Here is a 15,852-nt window from a genome sequence, read left to right as displayed (position 1 = left end):
GTCTCAAGTGAGGAAACTGCTTCAAGGGGTAAGCTAACCTTTCAAGAAGATTCATTGGAGAAGCTTAAGAATTCTGTTCAAGAAATGACTGCTTTAGTCAAGGATCTCCAAGTCAAGCTGAACAAAAGGACTTTGAAGAGAGCAAGGCCAAAGCTCAAGGTTAAGAAGAAACATGGTTCAAGTGCTAAGGAAGCAGTGATCAAGAAGGAACACAAGGGTTATCAAGTAGAACCAGGGGGGACTTCATCACCTCCTTGGTCTCCAACTCAAGTTTGAAAAGTTAGAAGAAGTCAAGCTTAGTGACTCTAAACAAGCTCACTAGGGAGGAAGTCCCTAAGGTATCTCTGTATATATTGCTTAGGATTTTGGTATTTTGATTTTTGTTTTGGTGTTTTCATGGTCAGGGAAGTAAAGGAGTCTAAACAGAAGAAGAGAGGGACACTCGCGGTCCAGCTCGACCCCCCCACTCGGACACGTACTCGACCGAGTCGCGGTCGATCGCCATCGTCGAGCTGCCCCAAAGTCCATCTCCAAGTCACCAACAAGACCCCAACTACTCCTATGACAGCATGCAGATGGATGTGGACAACTTTTTCCACAACCCCTAAGGTACCACTATCACCTTCACTTGTAAATACCATTGCATTTGATGTTGTGTTTTGTTTTGTTTTTAATCTTGAATCCTCAATCAAATTTCTTTCACACAGAGGACTGTGTGATTTAAGTTTGGGGGAGGGTTTGAGATAGCATTTGACATTGTGTTTTGTGTTCTTATTTCAAATTTTTATCATCATCATGTTAGCACTTGCATAAGCATCTAAGACATAGAAAAACCATAAAAATTTGAAAATTTTTGAAAAAATCTTCATAAAAAAGAGTGTTCATGTAGTTTGCATTGCATATTAGGATCTTGTTTAACATGTTTCATGTAGAATTGTATAATATTTGCATTAGGGATCTATGATGAGTATTTCCTTGTTAGCTAGCTTATTCACTAGACTAGGATCAATGCCCAAGTTATTAGTACTTTGATGCTAGTTGAGTAGTTAGAAGCATAAGATTGAACCAAGCCTTGAATTCTTGCATTGCATTTGGTCTAAATTGAAGCATGTTGAGATTTGAAACTATTTCCTATTTATAAGAACTTAATATTAACTTTTAATTATCAATATATGCATTGCTTTAAACTTATGGATACCATATACATACTTGGATCATCTTTCTCCTTTTTACCACTCTTGTTGATCCAAGTAGCTGATTAAATCATTAAGATTAGTTCCCTTACCCCTAAACCAAACCTTCTTTCAAGCCTTGTTTATTCTTGAGTGTGTGAGGCCTATTTTTGGGATTGAGCTTGGTAGAAAGTGTTAGGTTTGAACTGACAAGAGTAAGACCTTGTGTAGTTCTAGTTTGCATTTTTCAAACTAGATAGGACTAGGTGGTTCACTTGTTGGGTTTGGGACTTGGCTGTTTTGAAAAGAAAAGAAAGAAAAGAGAAAGAAAAAGGGTAGAGTCTTTAAGAGGAGATTGTGTTTAAGCAAAGTCTAGTGAAAGGATGGGAAGAAAAGTGTTGTTTAAGATGGTTCTAGTTATGAAAAGAAAAGAAAGAAAAGAAAGTTTAGCAAAATGCTTATATGTCTTAAGAATAAGAAGAAAAGAGAACCATAGCAAATAAGTAAGAATCCCCTATCCCACTAGAAAGATCAAATAAGAAAACATCTCCTAAGACTTGAAAACCAAAAGAGAAAAGAGGTTAAAGAGAAAAGAAGAAATAAAGGGTAGCACTAGGATCATTTGGGTTTAGATTGCTAGGATAGACACTTTGGATGCCTTTGGGTAGACAGGGTTTTATTCTTGTATGTGTGTGTTCTTACCTTTAGCATTCTTCTAAAGCTCAATCCATTTTCATGAGAGAACCTTGATATTGACAAGCCCTACTCTAAAAAGAGACCATCTTTGTCTCAAAACCCTTTATTACCAAGCCAAATGATTTTAAGCATTGCATAGAATTGATTCATGTTCTTGATTAATGAATGTTAAAGGAAATGGTTGATTTGAATGCATGTGGATATCTAAGGCTCAAATCAATAAAGGTTGTGAAATGCTTGTCTAAAGTCTTTAATTCCAGCTCATTCAACTTGCATCATAGTATTAGTAACTTGGACATTGATTCTAGATGGTCTATTTGCAAGCTTTAGGAGCTGAGATCCCACTTTCAAACCTCACTTACCTTCTTATGTCTTGCTTATTTGCTTGAGGGCAAGTATATTCACATCTTTTGCATCTTTTGCTATCCATTTTAACCATTATTGCATAAGCTTTAGGAAAAATTATGCATTAGAGTTTAGTTGCATTGCATTTGCATCTTTTCATGCATAAACAGGTGATTTTGGAGCTTAAGGAGCATGGAAGCAATGGAGAAGAGATGTGAAGCAATCATGAGGAGGAAACAAGGGAGTTAAGGCTGAAGAACCAAGGTCCAGAGTCCAACTCGACCGCACACTCGACCAGACACTCGACCGTGTGCTAAGGAGGACTCGACCGAGTGGAGATTGCACGAGAGAAGCCAGCTCGACCAAGCCACTCGACCGAGCACTGGTCGAGTTGACTGAGCCGTTGACTACTTTAACTTTTTGTATTTTTAGGGCTTCCACCTCCTCACCTATATAAGGCCTTGTACCTGCAGCCACCAAAAGAGTCCAGCTTTTTAGATATTCCCTAAACCTAGTTTTTACTTTTTTTAGCATTATTCCTTTTGCATTTTTATTTTTAAGATCTTGTACTTCCTTAAGAAAGAAGAATAGATTCTTGTATTTTGTTGGTTCTATAACTTTCAAGATATTGAGAATTTGAGTTTCATCCTTTCATCAATATTATAGATCTTTGTTTCATCTTTCTAATAATGCAAGTTTCAATATTTTCTGGGTTTATGACTTTGTTCACCATGTATTGTTGTGAGTAGTTTCCTTAGGATCTTGAGGATGGGTAAGGATGGATTGATCTTGTGGTTTATGTGATTTGGTCAAGCTTGATTGTTGTAGATCTCTTCTAGGCTAGATGTTCTTAATGCTGATCCTATATCTGAGAGGGTAGGATCTGATTTCAAGCTTCTTAGCATCACACCAATGTTTAAGAAGCATAGATAAGGCTAGATCTAGAGCTTACCATTAGGCTTGCTAAGAGATTAGAGGTCTTGTTTTGTTTGAGATGTATTGCTTAATGCCTGCTTGTGTAGATTCTTTACTGTGTGAGAACAAGTCTAGAATTGCATAGGTTTGATTGTTTCTTGACCATGACAGTGGGAGAAACTTGTCTTAGATTTATATGTCTAGAGGTTAGCTCAAAGTTTACTTGAGATTTGTTGACCAAGTTAGATAACCACAATGATTAGTTCATCCCATGAATCCATCCTCAGGACCTCCATTGTTTATTGATATCTTAGTCTTAATCCTGTTGCTTGCTTGTTGTTTGATTTGATTCTTGTGTTGCTCTGTTTTTCTAGCATTGCTCTGTTTTCCGGATTTAGCCAACTCGACCTCTCACTCGACCTACACTCGGTCGAGTGCTTGCTCGGGTTCATCCCCAGAACTCTGGTTTATGTTTTGTGATTGTCCTGTTTCATTCCTGTTTCATCTTAGTTGCATTCATTTAGTTTTCAGTTCATTACTTGTGTTGCATTAGTTCATTAGTAGTAGTTTCTATTTCTGTTCTTGCTTCATTACTGTTTCAATCATTCAGTTTCATTTGCATCTAGTTCTTAGTTCTTGTAGTTTATTTCCTGCATTTTACATTTCAATCTTAGGATTGTTAGTGACAAGCAATTGTCTTAACTTAGATTCATATGCACATCTTAACTGTTCACAAACACTCATTTAGGATTGATACCTCTTATACTGCGGCAGCATAGGGGGAATTGAAACACCCATCCATCATTCCATTCATATCTCACCATTGCATACATCATCATTCACACCACATACCAAAAAGAATCGTTTCAAAAGAACAGTAAAAAAGGAAAGGATACAACATCAAGTGGTACATGCTTAAAAATAACTAGAAGAGAAAACCATGGAAACAAAAGGCCGGATTCAGTGCGTGTACACCCTATGACGTAGATATTAGTACGGCATTTATAACAGAAGACATTTAGATGAAACGTTTAGGGCGAAACATCTAAAGAGATAATATAACTAAAGGATCTCGGATATAGATTTCGCCAACCACCAAAGGCCGCAATTGTTGCACACCATGTCATAGTCTCGATAGTTGAGAGAGTACAAACATGCTCCAATAAACACAATTTAGCACATTCCGGAGAAGGGATCAAAGGGGCAATCGGATAGACGAATGTATCGTTGTACGTGTTTTCTCGCGCCGTCTGATATCTACCCAGCAACATGAACAACTCCCTCCCCAAAATCCTTGTTTGAGTTGTATTTAGTTGGTAGTGGTATGCAAAAAACAGGTAAACATACTGACCCGCCATGTCGAGGTTCCCATGTAACATAGAAAAAAACCCACATGCTAGTGTGACATCATCTTCTGCGGGTACGTTACAAGTTAGAAGTGTACCTCCCTCAATGTCGCTTTCCTCGGCAACAACCCGGAGACCTTCGTAATAGATTGCCTTTTTGTTCCCAGCGTCAAGGCATTTTTCGAAGATACGCCGGTGCATCCCTTCCTCTTTTATTCTATGATTTCGATGATGTAATTTTTGGAACCAAGAAGGATGGCAAGTAATGCTGGAGATGTTAGCATCCTTGAGAACTTGAGGCCTAAGCGCTATTTTGACTCCTCGAGGTCCTGCCTTGACTATTGGAGCTAGGTAGTTCAAACCATCTTCTGCGAGAAACCCGAAGATGATAATCAACATCTCATCTGGTAGATGAGGCATTTTTTGAGACGCAGACGCCATCTTGCTGTGAATTTTCAGTAGGAACTGCTACTTGTACAAAAGGGTGTTTGAAGAACTCAAAGTTCAGGTTGCACTCAGTGGGACTCGTAATTATAATTTATAGAACGCTAACGAGATACTTATTTAGCTAACACCATACCCGTTTATTGTTGTAATGTGCCGAGACATACGTCACTTACTACTGTTTAATTAAAACTCGCTGAGATATAAATCACATCACGTTTATGGTAACACGACTTTGGGGGTATGAGTTGTCACTTCGTCCAACCTACTGCTGTCATGTCTACCCTAAGTAGAGCCTAGCGGAATTTAAGAGAAATAATTGTGTAAGTAGTGTATAACGCATTAGACATCCGTTATTATGGTGGCGCCACGTATATACTAATACAAAATAGAAGAATCTGCGTCAGCGGATTTATTTATATTTAATTTGCATAAAGGGGGTTTTGCTCAAAAAAAAATTGCATAAAGGGAGATAATGCCCGAACTATTCCTTCCCATTCTACGTACACGCAATTTGTGAACTGTAATACGTACAAGGCCTTAAAGTATAAACTTTTGTACGTACACTAAACATATACTAATAGGGGATGTGGGGGATCATATATGGTTATGATGTAAAGAGGCCTAAAATATTAACGGCCCATTAAGATTCTCAAAACGACACTCCATCTATTTTGTTAGTGGATGTTTTAAAATCTTAATAATTAGTGGTTTGATGTCACCTCGCCATCTTGGCTTAAATTTTAAACTTTCGTACGTACACTAAACGTACTTACTCTTGAACGTACACTGAAATTTTAAACGTTGTTATTACACTAACATCTTTCAGGTTGTGTACGTCTTACTATCATATTTAAGTGGTCTTGCAAAGTGAAGAACAAATTATATAGTTTTATATTCATAGTTCATCTCCGATGCCTTGGCCACCTTTAGGCACCCAACCACTTACCATTGTTAAACAACATAATAAGTAGCGATAGATACCGCGTTCTTATAAAGGATACAACATTAGGTGTTACATAAACCAAGTTTAGTACACCAGGAGACATTCTAAACTAAAGGCCGGATTTATAGTACTTACATGGATTCTAGAAGATTTAAGAACTGCGTTGATAACAAGATATTCGTTAGATAGTACGTTAAGGGTGAAACATCTTATGAGAAAATATAACTACAGGATCTCGCATATAGCTTTCGCCAACCACCAGAGGCCGCACTTTGTGCAGACAATGTCATAATCTTCATACCGGAGAGAGTAGAAACCATGTTCCCGTAAACACAATCGAGTACATTCCGGTTTAGGGATAAAGGGAGCAATAGGATAGACGAATGTGTCCCAGTATGTGTTTACTCGCACCGTCTGATATCTACCCTGCAACCGGAACAACCCCTTGGCCAGAAACCTTGCTCGTTCCGATTTAAGTGGGTAGTGATGTGAATCAAACAGTTCAAGAAAATGAGTAGCCATCTCGCAGTTCCCAACTAACATAGAAAAAAACCCACAAGCTAGTGTCGAGATAGGTTCCGCGGGAACGTTACGAGTTAGAAGTGCGATACCTTGCTTAATGTCTTCCACCTCGGCAACAACCCGGAAAAATTTGAAAAAATTGCCTGTTTGTTGCCAGCATCTAGGCATTTTTCGAAGATATGCCTATGGATCCCTTCATTTTGGACTCTACCATTTGGGTGATGTGGTGTTTGGAACATCGTCGGATGCCAGCATAAGCTGAAGATGTTAGCAACCTTTAAAACTTGGGGAGAGAGCGCCATTTCTACACCTCGATGACCTGCCTTCAGTATTGGAGCAAGGTACTCCAAACCATCAACTGCGAGAAAGCCGAGGATTTTAATCAATATTTCATCGGGTATATCAGGCATTTTTCCAGTTGCATGCGGCATATTCACTAGCTTTTTCTAAAACAATGTTTCGTATATGGGGCAACTTGTGGTTGGTGTTCAACACCTACATACAATAATAAAGGGAGAGTTGTAGGTGGGAGTTAAAGGTTTTTTAATTATTATATATATAGAATGCTAACCAAAAACATATTTAGTTCACTGTGGTCGTTTAGTACAGTTGTGACCAGATTTCGTAACTTAGTAATGATTACAAATACACTCCTATTAAACGTACTCATCAAGACACATCAATGAGATATAAGTCACATCCCTCTACTTACTTGTAAAACAACTCTTCTACGTCTTCGCTTATAATACTTTTGCGGGTATCAGTTGTCACATCGCAGTTGCCAACTGGTGTCATGTTTGCCACTACGTTAAGCTGAGCGGGTATTGAATAATCGAGATTGAGATAGTAGATTATAGCAGACTTCAAATCCGTAATATGGTTATGACACGTGTATACTAATAGGAAATGGGGGATCAGATATGGTTATGATGTAAAGAGCCCTCAACTATTAACGCCCCATTAAGATTCCCAAAACGACACTCCATCTATTTTGTTAGTGGATGTTGAAAAATCTTAATAATTAGTGGTTTGATGTCACCTCGCCATCTTGTCACGCAGTTATATCTAGTATCATTTATATCCATACCAAATACTTCCCCAACCATATCAACAAGTTCGTATTATAAATCGTTTGCATTCCTATGTGCACATACTACTTTCATTACAAATATGACCAACCCAAATCTTCCTGACGATCTGTTGGCGCGAATAGCTAAACTAATGGCAGCAAAACACTGGTGGTACATGCAGTCACTCATACGTTGGGGAAATAGAGGCAAAACTATAGTTTACCGTCCCGACGTCTTGAAAGAGGCAAACATCTTCAACATGTGCAGTGACCCCGATGATATCATGTTTGGTGGTCGACACAGGAAGTTTTTTGAAAGGTGCCTTGATGCGGATAATCCAACGGCCATATATTATGAAGGCCTTCGTCTTGCAACAAAAGATGGGGACATTGAAGGGGCTGTAAATTTACTCCTGCGTAATGTACCAACACATGCCGACGCTACTCTTGCGTCTGCCATGTTGTGCATCTGTAAAGGGTCCAGAGTCCAGGCGGGTCATTTGCTTCAGCTGTTTTCTATAAAACACTACCCACTTGACTCCGAAGAGGTTGGAAATATGTGTGAAGAACTCATCACTGAGCTTATTCACTATGGAGCATCACACAATACAACTTATGGTGTGTTTTTTGACTACCCTGATGATGGGGAAATAACAACTCCTTCGTGCGCAATGAAATGTGCGCTCTCAATGAGGAAGAAAGACGTACGCAATATAGTGGACCCTTACAAGCATCATTGCAGGAAATGCACAATCTGGTGGTGCGCTCGCCAAATTAGTCAAATGCTTTGGTAGTTATAACGAAACATGTTTGCATTTCCTCGTTTCCGTGTACACCTTATCTCCTATCAATTCTAATTTTAATATTAAACGAAGTATTTTGTCAGCGATGCACCTTTGCAGAGTAAGGCAAGCTAATAAAGGTAACCACGAACTTTGTTAGATGTGATAACTGGACAATTGATTTAATTTTCGTACACAAATATATTTAACGAAGTTGATAACACATGCACAGCATAGGGATGAAGCAATATGGTAGATTTTCAATACACTTTAGGTTGCTCTCCTATTCTCCACAAGCTGAACATAGTAAAATGTTTAGTTCCATGAAAACTAATAGTTTCTCGGATATCTTATTCAGTACGATACATGGCTAAGACCTACATCAACATTTACATGCCCGTGTAGCTTGTATTGAATTGAACCCTTTTATACTTAAAATTGAAACCACTATATTTAATATATAATATAGGGAAATTAACAATGTGTTTGTATCTATTAGTAGTCGTATTTAATGCAATGACATGTTGCCAATTTTAATGCAATGGCCAACTGATTTGACGTCCATATAAGTCAATTTTAATCGATATGACTTACAGGGTTGTAGATGTCAAATATCAGTTATGTAATTTTACTTATATACGTACACGAGTACCAAAGAACCAACAGAACTTGTTGATTACTTTTGGCGTGGCTAATAAATAGACTTAAATCATTACATTTTTATATAAATATATTTCTATACAATCATTACATTTTACTGTTAAATACCATCGAGTTAATTACCTGTTATAGTAAAAATAAAATTACCACTGTTCTCACTATATATAGAGGTGTGTACGAAAGAAGATGTTTTATTCCCTACACACAGCAAATACCATCCACAGCCCATATCGTCTCCAACAAAAAAAAAAAAAAAAAACAATGAACACCCCTCCGAACGAGATATTCCTGGCCATCAAGCTGCCAAACCCTACAAGCCTCCTTGTCAATTTTATACACGTATCTGTCACTCCTATCCCCGCCTTGGTCGAGGCGCTGAACACTGTCGACCTCCAAACTGTTCAACTTCGTCCGTTCATCACGTGGCCACAGTTCATCACTATGGAGTCTAAGTTCAGGCCCTACTTTGAGATTCTCCTCTACAGGGGCCACATCGTAGCGAACTATCTTGAGGGCGTCAGGCTAGCTTCAAACTCCCCCACCGTTGCTGAAGGTATGGCGTTGCTACGTTTTTTTGCACCAACGGATCCGTATGCGAACTTCACTTACGTGCTGTTCGCAACGTTTACCGGCCAAGTGATGGAGGCCGAGGCGTTTGGCAATATTTTCTGGTTCATGGTCCCTCACATGAACACCGCCGTTGAAGTCGCTGGCCTGGTTATGTTCCATGTTGCGAACCTCCATCTCCGTGGTCCCCTTTTTGAAGTGAGATCGTCGCCTTCTCTCCTCCACCACCGTAGGTGTACTTGCAGTAGCTACCTCACCGGGTGTAAGTCCTATTTTTTCTACTGGTATGCACAGGAGCTGCGCTCGTTCTTTTAAGATCCTCTTTTCATGTTTTTATTTTTTTGCGGCTTAACCTTAGTGACGACGTTTTCAACTAGGTTAATGTTGAAATATTATGTACTTGATGGTTGTTTTTTTCTTTTCGGAACCTCGAACTATTATCCGGTGTATGCCGGAGTTTATTTTATAATCAACGAATGTATTCTATTTAGTGTTATCCGCCATCGTACACGGTGCCACAACTATGTATTTGTGTACGTACACCGAAACAGGGCAGCGTACAAAAATACATAGTTGTACACGGTGCCAAACTAGTGCTATTGTGTGTGACGTGTACATACACATGGACTAGTCCCGTTCATATCGTTCTGTTTTATTTAATAACATACCCTACAAATTATCGATGTACGTACCACCGCTCATATAAGTTCACATGTACGTACCAGACGTATACAACCGTACATTACATTAAAAAACTAAAAACTTTAAAGAGCAGCCATTGGAGATTATAGAACTAAAGGATTTCACATATAGATTTCGCCAACCACCAAAGTCCGCAATTAGTACACAAGATGTCGTAATCTCGAAAGTTTATAGAGAAGAAACCGGATTGGATACAACAGATGGCGGCACAGTCCAGGTTAGGGATCAGGTGAGTAGATGGATAGACTAGTTTATCTATGAACGTGTTTTGAAGTGCCACCTGGTATGTAAACAACAGGCGAAACACAGACTTGCCTACAAATCTGACCCCATGCGATTTGAGAGGAAAGTGAAGTGCATCAAATAAGTGAAGAAAATGAACCGCCATATGTTCGCTTCCATATAACATAGAAAAGATACTACATGCCAGTGTTGCCTGAGCGTCTGCGGGAACGTTACGAGATAGAACAGAAATGCCTCGCTTGATGTCTCTCTCCTCCGCAACAATCCGGAGGCCCTCGTAGTAGATTGCAACTTCGTTTCCAGCTTTGAAGCATTTTTTGAATATACGCCTATGAATCCCTTTTTCTTGTCTGCCACCATTTGGGTCGTGTGACGTTTGGATCAATAACGGATGCCAACAGATGTTGTAGATGTTTGCATCCTTTAGAACATAGGGGTCGAGCACCGTCTTCAGTCCTCACCGACCCGACTTTAAAATTGGAGCAAGGTGCGACAGCCCATCTACTGCGAGAAGCCTAAAGATTTCGAGTAAAATATCATCAGGGAGATATGGGAGCTTATTGTGTGCTTTCGCCATTTTTTCTTTTTTTGAGATTTCGTTATCGGAGCTATTATATATGCTTCAACAACAGAGGAGGTAGGTTGTGAAATTTGTATATATACTGTACAATATAATTACTCTATGTGTCCTTTTACCACAATGCATAATGAAGAATAAGTTACACTGTATTAGTTGGGAAAAGGTGTACGTAATGCTTACGCAACATCATACTGGTTCGCACGATAAAGGTTGTTCTCTCGTCGTCTCGGTAACCAAAAATATATTTCGTTCAGATAAAAAGTATACTGTACTCGTTGGGCAAAGTTTATAATTATTACTTGCTTAAAAAGTGTTCAGTAAACACTATGATGAGATAATAGTCATTTGAAAATTTCAGTAAGAACGACTTTCCACAAAAGAAGATGTCAAATCCCTGCATGTACTTGTCGCATTTAATGCTATAGCTATTGGCTGTTCCGGACGTGAAATTGGAAAGTTGTGTAGTTCGTATATAATTCGACTCAAATCCGGTTTATAGAAAAAGACACGTTTCCGTCCTAGCATATTTTACAAATAAATTTACACGAGTAAGGCCTTGAATGGGGAAAAGCATGAAGTTCTCTTATCACTTTATAAATCAAATATGTGGCTGTTCAAGTGCAGATCAAGGGTGAATAGCATCAAGTCCTCTTATCATTTTATAAGTTACCATTCAAGATAGATATTATTTTTAACTGCAGTTTATTTGTCTTTTTGTGGTTAATGCATGAGAAATACATGCATAAATTGTATACCTTTTTTTATGCTCTTCACCCTTAATCTGGACCTGAACAGCTAAATATTTGATATACCTTTATTCTGCTTGTAAATCTGAAACCGCTAATAACCGAATATTATTTAAAACAAGCCCGATTAAACCATCTCTTGAAGTGTTTATCACAATTATGGGTCAGGGTTTCGAATTGAGGGAAACATAATTATGGTCTATCGATGCTTGTTAATATTTAGGAGTTTAATGGTTAAGGTGTCGGCTTAGCGATATTAATTTATGATTCCTGGTTATTTCTTAGTGTTGTAAATATACAAACTATACATATGTACGTATACTACATTGGGAATGTAGAAAGGCCGCGTCGTTTCGAGGTGTCGTTCTCCGTAAATATTTAAATTGCTCCCAACCTTCGTCTTTCCTAACACGGTTTAAAGTAAGAGAGATTCAAAATCTGAGATCACCATGAGCTTCAGAACCGATCGTATTGCTGAACTGGACCACGACAGAAGGAATTGGTGTTGGTGTATCCACGCCAAGATGTTGAATGCTTGGTTAATTCGCGAATGCTTTGTAAAACGGGTTCTCCTACTTGTGGATGAAGAGGTTAGTTAAACAAGTCTTTCTTATTTCGCTAAATCCAACAATTTTTGATGTATAACAATTTATCTGTTATGAAGGGTTCCACAATCAAAGTGGCGTTTCTACAGGGTCAATACCCAAATATCCTGCCAAAACCTGAAATCGGTACCTGATACGATATTCGAGAGTTTAAATTAATCAATCCAACTCTCAAGGAGAGGAATACTCATCACCCATACCAAATCAAGTTTACGCATGAGTCAACCATGGATGTGATCCAACCTTTGAATCACAGAAATTACTTCCACTTCGAGGATATCGATGATATAACTAGTGGCAAAGTTACTTATCCCGTATCTTTCGGTATGTTTTATCTATAATTTCTTTAATATGTATATATTAATGTCCGTGAAATTATGAACTTGCGATGGTTGCTGAGATTCATTTAGTGGTCGTTGTTGTACCCACGATCTGCCATCTCGGGTAATAGGCAAGAGGGCCTAGGCCGGGCTTGTTTAATGGGCCGAAAGCATGTTATTCATCGGCCCATCAGGCCCGGAGAAAGAAAGATGGCGTGGAGACGTTTCATGCTGGTCAGCTCGCAGCTCGGGCCCGGTCAAAGATTCCTGCATTCAAGAGGATTAATTAGTCCGCGCAAATCGTGCCCTATTAATTGTACATTAATTGAGTAATTAATTGGTCGGTATAAATATATAAGGGGGGTGTCACTTGTAAGGGATCCAATAATTTTTCGTGGAAACAGCAACACAAATTCAAATTCTCAAACTCTTTCAATTTAGTTCGGAACTGTTCTACGGCGATAAGCTCCTCCACATTTAAATCACTTCAGAAGGAGAAGCTCATTCTCAGTTCTCACAGTCGTTTGGTCAGTTTAGAACGTCGGTTTTAAGTGTATCATTTGGAAAAGTACAAAATAAACGTTACATCTCGAATTTTTTTTTCCCTGCGCTAGATGTTTGTGGATGCATCGTAAATGTGGACGTCATAAGAAGACGTTACGATGGCAGGTGTATTGAAGTTGTCTTCACTCTCCTGAATGGCAGGTTAAGGACCTATTATGCTATAAATATAGTAATATATATATATATGAACTTCATAGATTTAACTTTGATAGCAACTGTGCGTTAATGCAGGAATGAAAGTATCAAATGTCGTCTCACAGACTTCTATGCCCATCAATTCCTCTCTGATTGGGAATCAAAGGGATGTCATGTTCTCCACAAATCCGAACCAGTGTTTTGTGTCTTCCGGTTCTTTAAGGTTGGGAGTTATGAAGGTACGTCAGAGTAAATTGATATTATGATAGAAGCAAGTACATGTAATTTGTCTAGCAACTCAATTACGTAAATGGGTGTAGGCGTACTATGTCTTGTACACACCGAAGCGTCTTCTAGAATCTTCATTCGAGCAGTTTTCGAAGGACTTGGACATCACAAGGATATGTAAGTTGATATTATAATAATATTTCGTTTGAAAGCGTATGTGTTCATATCTGTTCACAGTCTCACATGCACATTTTTTTTTTACTTATAGAAGTGAGTTTGCAGCACGTTACCACATTCACAATGTGATGGGACACGATGGGACAACAATTGAAACAATTGACCAGGAAGGAGAAAGCTCCGGAACCCATACAGAAACAAGGCAGACGTTCGTCAGACTGTCCGGGAATGAGGAATGAAAAGATGACTAGAAATAGAAATCAAATGTTGTTTTCTATTTCAAATATTGGTTTAATTTCGTCAGACTATGTACAATGGTTTATTTTTTTAAAACTTACTCGATCATTTTTATTTTATATTCTAATATTTATTGAAATTGAGATAGAAAATAATATGTAGAATTTTGAATATTAAAATTGTTATTTTAGAATCTATTTCACAAAAATAATTTATTTAAAGATATAAAATGACATTCTTTTTTTAATGTCCAAATAAAATGTACTAAGTTCCTATTTATAAAGTAAAAGAAATGACGGAATGCTTGTACTATCTCCTAATAATAAGTAGAATCTTTAATGTTGTATTGTTTTATCAGAAGGATAATTTATTCCCCACACCATAGTTGTTGTACGTTGGGAGTCATAATATATTGTGGTAGTCGTCTACGTACAGAAGCTTAAATAATCGTACAATCAAAACAAGTGAATAGCAACCCTTTGGATTGATCTCGTTGAGAGGAAGTGATGATAATTACGTAACTGGATACACATCAAATAAACATAATGATGAGAAAACTATCATATCTAAGCAACAATAAATACGACTCTCTTCGAAGTTGTCACATCAGAGAACCTACAAATGTCATAGTCTAAGCTTAGGGTTAGCTGATGGGTGTGTTACAACCGATATTTAACGAATTCGAATATAATGAATCTGAAATCCGATAACACGAAACTGACACGTGGTTCGCACTACTTATTTGTTTTAGTAATTCTAATCGAGTATGCGTGCATGAGAGCTCATAAACCTAAAATGGGTTCCTTCGTAATTAAGTAGTTAACAATAGGCTAATTTAAAACGACGTCATATAGAAACTATAAATTCCCAGGATTTTCGCAAAACTCCCCAACCACCTCTCACATCGTAGGTTTTATTAGTGGGCAGGCTGTAGTTTCCGTCTATTTGGTTCTGCACATATTGCTATTAGTTTACTTAACTCCCAAAAAATGACGACTTCTAGGCGTAAGAAGACTGATCTGCCAGACGAAATCTTGATAAAAATAGCCAAGTATCTCGTAATTGATGGGTTCTGGTGCCTTGGCCCATTATTAAAGGTTGGTCGGTGAGGAGTGGATACGGTGCTTGCCCCAGAAGTTCTGAAGGTTGCCAGCATCTACCAAATCTGTGAACATCCTTCTTCATTCCAAACGACAAGGAAGTCAAATGGTGAACGCCAGGAAGAAGGGATTCACAGGCGTATTTTCGAAAAATGCTTGGATGCAGGGAACAAAATAGCAATCTACAACGAGGGGCTACGGATCGTTGCCGAGGAGCGAGACATTCAGCGCGGTATCGCACTACTAAAAAAAACGTTCCTGAAGATGCCGAGTCCACTCTTGCATGTGGAATTTTCTCTATGTTATATGGGGACGAGCAGATAGCGGTTCGTTTTCTTCACCAATTTGATGCACATCACTATCCACTCTAATCAGAGGGAGTATGGCTTATCGGGGAAGATCTGTTCCAACGGTTGAGTTTGTTTAAGATGGCGCATAAAAACACGTACAAAGATTCTTTTGTATATCCCTCCAGTTCGTTGATCCCTTTCCCGGACTGTGCCATGCGTAGTTGTTTGAGATGGGGCAGGTTATCGACCAACACACGTTATTATGACATCATCTGTGTAAATTGCGGAGTGTGGTGGGTGGCCAAATCTATTTGTGAAAACCTCTAGGTGTATCGTCGGTTCCCTTCTGTGTTGTGTTTCACCTCGCCACGTATGTTTCATTAGATAATTAAATTACTATGTAATGAAGATGTTAATTAATGTGTATGCCAATATCTGTCGTTTTGGCCGTTTTGCTCCTT

This window comes from Camelina sativa, chromosome 12 (genome assembly GCF_030686135.1).
Source record: "Camelina sativa cultivar CO46 ecotype springtype chromosome 12, ASM3068613v1".
Lineage (NCBI taxonomy): Eukaryota > Viridiplantae > Streptophyta > Magnoliopsida > Brassicales > Brassicaceae > Camelina > Camelina sativa.
Note: the sequence above shows the minus strand (reverse complement) of the source record.